Source organism: Microcebus murinus, chromosome 11 (assembly GCF_040939455.1).
Source record: "Microcebus murinus isolate Inina chromosome 11, M.murinus_Inina_mat1.0, whole genome shotgun sequence".
Lineage (NCBI taxonomy): Eukaryota > Metazoa > Chordata > Mammalia > Primates > Cheirogaleidae > Microcebus > Microcebus murinus.
Window position 1 is genome coordinate 46,952,299 of NC_134114.1, and position 11,426 is coordinate 46,963,724.

Consider the following 11,426-nt stretch of genomic DNA (forward strand, 5'->3'; position numbering starts at 1 on the left):
ATGCTGCTTAAACATTCCAGCAGTTTCTGCTGTCCTGGGCCAGCCTGAGAAGGTGCAGCTTGCAGAGTCGCGGTGCTTTCCGTCTGGCGTTTGGTGGGGCAGCTTTTCCCATGGCTGACTTCTGCAGGGAGGCTTCCGTGTCTTGTAGGGGTTGAGGGGAACGGTAAGAAATCTGACACTGATATAATCCCATGGCAGCAGGACAACCGCCAGAAGGGCAGCCCCATCCTGGGATTTGAAAGAGCTGGTGCAGACACCGCACGTGGCAGGCTGGCCTTGCCACCGTGAGGGGCTGGGAAGCGAGGACTCGGCCCAGAGCACAGCCTTGCTGAGGCTCACTGCTCCTCTCGGCTGAGTTTCTTTTCCTCAGGAGTATACTTGCCATTTTAGATAAATCCCTGAATTCATGTAAGTCATGTCCTATAAGTGCTGCACATTATTAAAACAAACAAAATCCACTTATATTCTGTATTATCCTGGATGGAGCTGGAGCCCATTCTTCTAAGTGGACTATCACAAGAATGGAAAAACAAGCACCACATGTACTCACCATCAAATTGGTACTTACTGATCCACACTTATGTGCACATATGGATGTAACATTCACAGGGCGTCGGGCAGGTGGGAGGGAGGAGGAGGGGATGGCTATATCACACCTCATGGGTGTGGTGTGTGATGTCTGGGGGTTGGGTGTGCTTGTAGCTCCAACTTGGGTGGAGCAAAGGCAATTTATGTAACCAAAGCATTTATACCCCCAAAATATTCAGAAAGAAAGAAAGAGAGAGAGAGAAAGAAAAGAAAGAAAGATTTATGCAGGTCCTGGGGTACAGAAAAACACCAGCAGCACCAGACTCTGTCCTCAAAAAACATATGGTCTATGAAGGGAGCTAGATATTAGATAGAGATGAGAGCTGAATAATAAATTTACATTGTGAGTGAGTATAGTATTAATTTACATCATTCTGCCATCTTTTTATTTTTCACATGGCATGTATAATTCACTGTTTTCAGCTCACCAAGGCATGAACTGCGAGGGAAGAATGTGACTATTGCACAGGGGTGAGGAAGCTGGGAGGGAGCACGGCTAGTGCACGGGACTTCTTCATGGTTTTTCACTCCCCACACTGTCTTCATGAAGCTGCTGCTTGGCCCTCTGTGAACATGTCCCATGATGGCAACTCACTTCTTAGAGACTGTCTGCTTCTTGTCACATAGCTCTTATAGGTCCTGGGCAGGACTCTTTTAGTTGCTTGCAACATGAATCCCACTGGGCTTCTTCACCAAAAAAGGAAACTCACAATTCATGTACTAAACAATAAATAGAAAAGGCCAAGGCACACGTTCCCTGATAGGTCCAGCCTCTTGGGGCACAGGCCTGTTGTGTGGCAGTGTCACCAGAAGAAGGGGTAGAAAAACCACACCAGCTCTGTAGAGCTGGGACAGCAACAGTGCTGCTTGTGTTGGATGGAAAAAAATGTCCCTGTGGTTTATCCCTCTGGAACAACCCATGACAAGTCTAATTTCTCTCCAACTTGAAAAATCTTTACACTATTTAAACATAGGTGTAAAAACTAAGAAATTGTCTTAATCCATTCAGGCTGCTATAACAAAATACCATAAAAGGGTAGCTTAGAAGCAACAGAAATTCATTTCTCACAGTTCTGGAGGCTGGGAAGTCCAAGATCAAGGTGCTGGCAGATTTTGTATCAGGTGAGGGCTGAGGACCCTCTTCCTAGATGGCAACTGTCTCACTGTTGAGACAAAGAAGCTCCCTTGGGTGTCTTTTACAAGGACACCAATCTCATTCATGAGGGAGCAGCGCTCATGACCTAACCATCTCCCAAAGGCCCCACCTCTTAATACTATGACATTAAGGATTAGGTTTCAATATATGAATTTGGAGTGGGATTGGGAGGATATAGCATTCAGACTATAGCAAAGTCACCTCCATGTCAAATATCCTCTGGCCGAGAGCTCATTCTTTAATGTTGTCTCCTTATGATGACACTTTTTTGTGTTCATGCTCTAGTTTGTCTGTGTCTATTATTCTGTGTAGTATTCCCAACACAGTCTCCAATACAGCATGACAAAGGAGTTGAGAAGCGCTGCATTGCTGGAAAGGAAATACCCGCCCCCCCAAACCAGCATTTTTCTAATATTTATATGTATTTGGGAAATATCTTTTCCTGGAAGTATTTTGAAGTATACATCCATCTTTCTGTAATTACCATGCATAAAAGGAGACACCATTAATATTGCTTTTCTTGTACCACCTAAACACTATTAGATGACCGACTCTATAGATGTATTCTGAAAAATACATTACTTAGAAGAGGTGGGGGCGCCCAGGTATAATTTCCTAAATAACAGATCATTTGATTGTTAGGAAGAGTAGTGGGTGGTATCAGCAGTTTTCTTCTCCGTTAGTAACTAGTGCTGTGTCCTACACATGACTTAAGTCCTATCATGATTTTTTTATTTTAAGAACCATTTATTGAGTGACCGTTACGTGCAAGATGTTGTGTCAGATACATTTCAACATTTTTCAGTGCACTTTGAGGAACTTCTGCTTCACTGGCTGTGCACTGCCCCGCTGCTTACAGAACAACGCCTAAGCCGCTTCATTTGACCTGCAAGTTTCTTGAGTTAACTAAAATTACTAGAATTGCAATTAGAAATGAAATCAATCTAGCATAGGTCTAAAAAAGAGGATGTGGTATGAGGATTCCAGAGGGTCTCGTGGAAGAGCAGTGAGAGAGCTGAGTTTTACGGAGGGCTGGAGTCAGATCCTGGAACACTGTCTGTAACTAAGGCAGCCACTCGCTCTCTCTGTGGCCAGACAGGCTCTCTTCTCTGGCTGTCTCTGCGTGGCTGTTTTTTCTCCTCTCTATTTAGGTCAACTTTCTCTGCACCTCCATGCACATGGCAGGAGATACCCACCCCATAGAGCACGAGTCTAGGTGTCCTGCAGGTGCAGCGGCCATACCCAGACACTGGCTGCATCCTCCGCGTCCCCAGGGAAATTCCACTGGCCCGTCCATGCCAAAGTTCCACATGATCAGCTGTGGCCAAGGAAGCAGATGCGGCACATGGAACAGACCCGGCCGCAGGGCGCTCACCTAAGAGACGGGGAGGCATTCTCAGAGGAGAGGGGTTGGGCAGACGGCCCCAAAACGCATCAACTCTAGTCTTTCACAGTCGGACTTCAGCACAGTTTCCATTCGTCTGTTTTCACACATCTCAAACTTTTCGTCTCATTAAGTACTGCACTTCAGTTTTAGTGCTGCTTCTCAGTTCCTTGCTAAGTTATCGGCTCCCTCTGTTGTAGGGTTTCATTTTGTTTCCCTCGCTTTTCCATTTCCCGCTTCCATCGTCTTATATTCCAGCTCTTCCATTGAATGCATGTCTTCATTAAGCTCGTGTATGGAACAAAGCCTTCGTGGAGAATTTTCTTCTATTCCATGAATTTTGTTTTTCCCCACACTGGATTCTTTATGTAACTCTTGCATGCTGTGTCCTGCCTCATCTGGGCCCCTCCCATGGTCTGCGCAGTGTCCGCGCCATTCTTCTCATCTTGCCGCTTCTTCACACTGGTAGCTCTGTTGGACCTTTCAGTTGCTCTGAGTATGTACATGTAAACTATATATAATGCAATTTACATATTATGTAAATTCCTTTGGCCTCTTCCCACCTTACCTGAGACTTGTCTTGAAATTACAGATCCAGCAGGACTGTGCTGTTCTGTTTCTCTGTGATGAATTGACGGTGCTAGGTAGGAAATCAATTGTGTAAAGCCTTAGTTGAAGGACATGGGCTGTGGTGTCTTTTGAAGATTTAAAACACCATTTTGTACAAGGGTTCGCTCTACCTTTCCTGTAGTAGACGCCCTTGGGCTGTGGCTGCTGATGCATTTCATCATGGAGCCTGGAGTGCCTCAGCCTCTACTGAGACAAACTCTCCTCACTCACCTCCTCAGTCCACATCTCTCCAGTGATTTGGAAAGAATGGTGCTGATTCTCAGGGTTTGTCGAAGGAAGTTCTGTAGGATTGATTCTCCAGGGCAAGTTTAGGAGGCACTCAAAGCCTTGCCAGAATCTTCAATATCTTTGCTTGGAGTGGAATAGACGTTGGATTTTAGCAAACATGCTCCAGGAACAGGGACACGCACAGCGGTACTGATGCAGTCACTGGCTGATAATTGTCCAACAGGAGCAATGATCCACCCACAGGAATATCCAAAGAGGCAGCACACTCACAAGGCCCCACACAGGGAGGGCAGAGTGGAAGGCCAAGGCCCTACATGTGACAGGGATGGCGGACAGGACCACCATGAGCTCCCCAACAAGCCAGGGCAGTGGTGCAGCAGCCCCAGGGCACCAACACCTGGGAGCACTTACATCTGACACACAGGACGCTATCTGAGTCTCACATCAACACATGGGGTGGGGAGGTATGAGCTCCACTCTGCCCAGAGGGAACAGAAGCTAGTGGTGTACAGACAGGTGGCAGAGGCACAGCTAGCACACGGCCCTTCTGACCCCTCACCTCATGCTCCTCCTGCCACGGTGTCACCTTGTGCCCTCTGGTTAGCTGTGCTTAGGGGATTCTTCCCTAGACAGGGCCGCCTGTGCTTCCCAGGGGACTGAAGCCAGGTTTCTGAGGCATCGGGCTTGGACGGCAGTTATGTTTTAGTATTCCAAGGAACAGACGTAAACAACTGTGATCGCGCCATGGCAATACCATCCAAAACCCGTGTCCCTAGAGGCCTGCACCCATCAACAACAATCTTGTCATTCTGGACAGCTGGTCCACCACATGCAACATGTCATGTCTCGAAGGACTGGCAACCCTTCCTGGCTTTGCATTTTATCCTCTCTGGTGATGTCTAATGAATTTTTTCAAGACTGAGCATCTTGCCTCTTTGGTTAAATTAGTTGGCTTCCATTTCATTTTTCTTTCTTTCTTTCTTTTTTTTTTTAGGATAATTCAATGTATTGATTTCTCCTTTGGCTGATAATTTCCTTGGCAAACACAACTGTGAGGAAGCCATTTAGTTTTCTTGGTTTAAGTTGGTCTAGGCATTTCAAACTGTCCCAGCTGAGCCAGACAGGCGCGGAGCCTGTCGTTTGCCAACTGTGTTAGCTGGTGTCTCAGTTGGCGACAGAACACCGAGGGCCAAGTCTCCCTTGTGCCAGGCTCAGCCATGGCCTAGGGGGCCCACGCCAGCGACAGCAGGGGTGTCTAGTGCTTGTCTGTCCCCTCCAGCAGGGGACACTGGAGAGGTGGAGCCGCGCTCACCTCCTACTCGGCTGTTCGCCTGTCCCTTTTTGGGAAGGTCTCCCTTCCACGGCGCCAACTGTTTGCCAATTTGAACTCAAAGCCAAAGCTGTGTTGGGCCTTAGAATTTTTTGGATGTTTGGCGGGTGACATTTGTATCAGAAGAGTCCTGTGAAAGAGGCAGGAGGTCTGAAAAATGCCTCCGTTGGCTGAGAGGCAGGAAACCTAACTCTGGGGCTATTTGTACCATACAGCCACGGAAAAGCTGACTCACACGTCCAGAGCTCAACTTCTCCTCCTCCAAAATGGGGATGATTTGATCAGTCAAAGCTTTCTGAGGCCATGGGACACATTCAGGAACTGTGTTCAAAAGCACGTTGGCCTGTGGTATAAAAAGCTCCCTGCTCATAAACAAGCATGATTACCATTTCGTTGCGACTTCTAAACCAGGCCAGACTTTGACTGCTGGCTGAATCCCACATCTCTCCTCTGGGACTGAGTGCTGAACTATTCAGAGAGCCAGTTTGTCCTTCCCTCCCGACATCCTGCCAGCTCATCCAATAATATTTATTGACCAGCCTGGTGCACAGGGCATGCCACTGGCAAACTTAGACTGCAAACCCTCTGAGCGCAGACTGTCTGTAACTCTGCGTTAGTACAGTAACTAGAAATTAGCAGTCAGGAATAAGTTGAGATCATCATTTTGGGCTATTTTCTGTCTGGCAAGTGTGAGCCTCCAGGCCTCTGTCACTTACTAAAAGCCCTTTCTCATTCCTTCTGTCTGTTCCACAGCCCAGGGGACAGCAGCCTGCGTTTTGTGGGCAGCAGCAGCTCTCATGACTGTACCTATTTTGGTCAGACACTGAGGGAACAGGCAGGAATTCCTATAGAGTTACATCGGGGAAGAAACGATCTGCCCAGATTTAGCAACTTACACATCTCAAACGGGAGGAGTAGAAAAATTCTGAATATTGGAATAGAGAAGAAAACCAAATACAGTGGAGGGTGTATGTGTATGAGCTAAAGACAAAAGTTTAGAAAACAGGCTATGGTGAAGCCCATTCCCCTCCACTCTGGGTGTGGGCACCCTTGTCTACCTGAACCAATGGCCTGTCCCTTCCGGTGCTCTGGCAAGAGCTCCAGGATTTTCCCATAAATTCCTGAGGATGAGCTTTGTTCATTTATCTAGATAAATTGCAAGCAGTAATCACCCTCAGCTAGGAGCTGGTTCACAAGATTGGGAAGCCAGGCATGTGGCAGAAAAGAACACTCTGTCTAGGGCAATACTGTCAGGACACATTCCCCCCCGGGGCAGGTGAGGTTGAGGGTTATGGAGAAAAGAGCAGGCAATGCACTGAAATGAGCATCTAAAATGGAAATCACCCAAGCAGCAGCTATTGGGGACTAGCCAACCTCATGGCAGAGGGAAAAGAGAGCGAGGCAACCAGCCGCGGCCAGGATGCCGAGTTTGCTCACACTCCATTGGCCGAACACTGTCAGTAGGATGGCGGCCCAAAGTCAGTGGGGCAGGGAAGCAGACTGTTTTCCACAGCAGGGACCCCTGCAACGGAAGGGAAAGTGGGCAAGGGTGAGGAAGGGAGGGAGCAGTGGGGAACGGCTACGCATCCCACTGCAGCCCCGTGGCGTGGCCCACTTACACAGCCAGCACGCCCCTTTCCTGTGGGCTTCGAGTCGCTCCCTCAAATCTGCATGATGCTTAGGAGACGGCAAGTCCTCGCGGCTTGTCTTTCTTCTCTGTTCTTGTGTACTACGCGTAACATAAAATTTACCATCTTCACCATTTTCGAGTACATAGTTCAGTAACATTCAGTACGTCCACACTTTTGTACAGCCGTCATCGCCACCCATCTCTAGAACTTTCTCGTCCTCTCAAACTGAGCCTCTATACCTGTGAAACTTCCCATCAGCTCCTCGCCCAGCCCCTAGCAGCCCCATTCTACTTTCTGTCTCTATGCATTTGACTGCTCTATTAAATAGACAGCTCGTGTAAGTGGAATCAAACAGGCATCTGTCCTTTTGTGTCTGGCTTATTTCACTCAGCATGATGTCTTAAAGGTTTATCCATGTTGTCGCATGTATCAGAAATTCTCTCCCTTTAAGGGCTGAGCAATGGCCCGCTGTACATCTACACAGCGTTTTGTTTACCCACCCGTCTGTGGGTGGACGCCTGGCTTGCTTTCCCCCCCTGGCTATCGTGAAGAGTGCTGCTGTGCACACGGGTGTACAAATATCCCTTCAAGTCCCTGCTCTCAATTCTTTTGGGTATATATGCAGAAGTGGAATTGCTGGATTGCATGGTAATTCTGTGTTTCAATTTTTTTGTGAGGGAGGCCCATACTGTTTTTCAGGGATTGTGGCCTTTCTTGTCTCTGAAGTGTGGCAGGCAGGGACTTCTGCTCTCGTGGATTTTTCCTTGTTTTTCCCTGGCCACCTATTCAGTCCCCCAGTCTGCTACTTCCCACATTTGAAAGTATTGGTGAGAATTTTCGGGATATTGTTGACTCATCTTCTTTTCTGAGTACCATTTTTTAATATTGTTTGCTTACTGCTGGGGAGTTTTTGGGGGGTGTCTTTTTATTCTCTTGTGGGTTTTTTTGTTTGATTTTTTGGGGTTGGGGAAAGAGACTCCTTGTTATTGTTTCATTCTGTCTTCTTATTGTAAAAACCTGTTTCTTCAGTTTTTGCTTAAAATTATAATTTATCTTCTATATTATTTCAGTCATGGTAGCTGTCACGACAGAGAATGCTACTACAGGCTAACATGTGGTTTTAAAATCATTGTGGGTTGTGGAATTTTCCATAGCTTTTTTAGATAGTAAAAAGTTCATTTTTAATTATACCAACAATTGTCACTAGGAGTTGTTACAATTTCCTTTATGTAGCAAAGGAAGGCCTGTTCTTTGGGTTTGAATACCTTTGTTTTCATGAATAATTCAATAGGCAGTTAATAAAGACGACTAATTGTTAATATGCAATTGGGGGTGAAATGATGGGAGATTATTCAAGCTTTTCTCAACATAGCTGTGATACCATTTGGCTAGGTTTCTTCAAGCTCCCTTGCAATTCAGGAAGATTTTGATAGTTATTTATACAAATCTCTGCTCTAAATTTGATGCAACTAAATAAAACATGCCTTAGACCGTGAATATATGCTCCGCAGGCACTGCAGGCCTTGGCAAGGGATGTTCTAATCAATTCACTCCCAAATATTGGGCTTCACACTCATGCCAGCCCCAGATGTCTTTGGGGACATGCCTTTCCCAGACCTGACGGGGACTCTCGGTCCCTATGAACAGCCGTGAGTCGTAGCAGAGGCAGCTTCCAGTATGGAGGCAAAAAAGCTGTGACTGTTTCAGCCTCCCTGGCGCTGGGGCATGGGTGCATGGGTGCATGGCTCAGTCCTGATCTCTGTGTCCTAAGGGTGAATTTGCTGGGGCTTCTGGACACACTCCACACTCCTTCTCCCTGATAAAATGTGGGACACCAGCGGAAACAGCCTCTCCTGTTTGCTAGCCGCTGACTTCCAATCATGCGTTCCTGGCACTGCTGCTGCCATCTTGCAGATGACAGGAGCCACAGCCACATGGGGACAGGCTGAGGGGGTGGGGACATGGAGAGGAGTCCCTGGGGCCCCGCAGAACAATGGGCTGCCCTGCTGTCCTGTTTTAATTCACGTGTTCGGTTTTCTATACTTGCGGCTAGCAGCCTTCTTATTTGAAAAAGACATTAAATAGAATAAGAGCCATGTAGTAACTTCTACTAAAACAAAATGTATTCACTTTTTGGTGTTATAATGTACTCTCTTTTAGAAAGGTAACTTTTATGGTGATAGTATAAATGAAAGATTTTTTTAATGGTCTCACTTGGCAAAATAAAAAGTCAGCAATCCTACAACATTCTCTAAAGTATTTTTGTAATTTCACTAGTCCATGAAATCTGAAAGTCTGGGAACCACTGCTCTGACTTGAGAAAAACTCATTCTTGGACTAGGACTCAGAATTGTTTTTTAGCCCAGTTGCTCTCCTTTCTGGCCACTGTCTCACATAAAAACAGGCCAGTTGCTCTCCTTTCTGGCCACTGTCTCACATAAAAACGCTTGTGACTCTGACTCCTGCCCTTCATTTGATTTCCTGCTTAGAAAGAAGGAAAAAGAGAGAAGAGTAGGAGAGAAGAGTAGTGCACTGAGCTTTAACTTTTTGACTGAGCTATCAATACACCGTTGCGTTGCATTCTCTCTTTCTCTCCTCCACACACACTTGTTCAACATGCTGATTGTAAAGGAAATAGGGCTGAAATATCTGCATCAACAAAGCAGTTGCACCAAGGCGACGCTGTCTCATGCAGCTAAGGCTCAAAGCAGCCGTGATCTAGAAGGGCCAAAGAAGGAATCTTTGTTTGCTTCCTGAGTCACTCAGTTTTATACCACTCTTCTGGGCCCAACAAGCAGAAGGTGATGTCGGATGTTCATCTCTCTAAGTGTTATTGCAACAGAGAAACAGGCCAGGCACGGTGGTAGAAGAGTTTTCTTGTAAAGTTTGATCCTTTGCAGTCCTGCTGGGCTGAGACTTACCCATGGACGAGTCTCTCAACCTCTCAGCCTCAGTTTCCTTTTCTATAAAATCAATAATGATAATAAAATAATAGACTCAAAGCACCTACCATACATACTGCCTGGGATACAGCTCGTAACAAATGCTCATTAGGTAATGTACACAATTACTATTACTTGTCCCAAGTTTGGTGACAGTAGTTTTAAAGAGAGCAAGCTCAATTCTACAACGACAATATGAACTGCTAGCAGTGTAGTTTTTTTTTAAAAAGTCCTTATCTTTTAAGGATACATTCCAAAGTATTTAATGATGAAATGTTATAATGCCTGCCTAAGTAATCCAGGGTAGAAGAGTATAGATGGAAACAAGGTTGTTTATGTGTTGCGAATTGTGGAAACTGGGTGGAGGATGAGGATTCATTCAACTATTCTCTCTACTTTGAGTATGTTCAAAAATATTCAAAACAAGTAAAAACAAAACAAAAATAAACAAACAATAGTTGATAATTTCTTGTCTCAAGTACAGGACACCAAATTAAATACTTTCGATGTGTAGGAAACACTTCTCATTTTTTAGCATCCCTTACCCTTATAAAGGACACCGCTTTAACTAAATATATAACCCCTTACTCTTTTCTTCATTAGAACTCTCTGAAGGGACCCCATCTTTATCTTTCCAGGTCTTTTCTCCTAATCAATTACCAGCAGTTGAATTATCCTGAAATTTATGGAAAAGATTGATCTGGTTAGAATATTTTGAAGAAAAGAAAAATTTAAACATTACGTTTAAAGTGAAGTTTTCTTCTTGTTTTAGAGACAGTCCACTCCAACAGTGCAGCGCAACCATAGCTGTTATTAACTCTGGGAAATGGGAATTCCTGGCCACCCATGGAGCCTTTTTAAAGAGAGAGGATATGAATTAAAAATGATTTGGTTCTTTCAGGGGGAAAAAGATAGAAACATTATGGGTTTTAAGGTAAATTCTAGCAAAAATGTTGGGAAAAATTATTCATCTTGAGAAATTTTTCTTTTAATTAAAAAAAGAACTCATGATGAAAATTCAAACTTCAAAGTTAAATAAAGGAGTAATTATCCTCTTCAAAAGATTCACTCTTGGAATTCCTAACAAGAATAGTATTCTCCCTGTAGGTTTAAGTATGTGTTTACAGATCATTAACAACTTCCTTGGAAAGTCTGAGAGGAAAGCAGGCCTGGGGAGAAGACACTCAACATTAGGGTGTTAGTTGGTACACACACAAATTAAGGATCAGCCCAAAGACAGGCTCCTTTTGGAATTATCATGTAAGTAAATGGGAAATGACTCAAGCTACAGAAATTGAACACTCATGCAGTTGTGTGAATTGGAGCACATCCGTATGGTCCCATCTCCCTGCCTCAGTGGTCCGGAAGCAGAACTCTGAGTCTTGTACACTCAGCAGTGGCTTCATTAATGTTGCACAGACCTGGGTTAATTAGCCACTAGGGAAGGAGAATTTTTACTCCAGAGGCTCCTCCAGGAAAAAGAATCCTGTAAGGACAGCAGTTTGCTAATTTCCAGGGTCTGGAAAAGCAGTTTGGT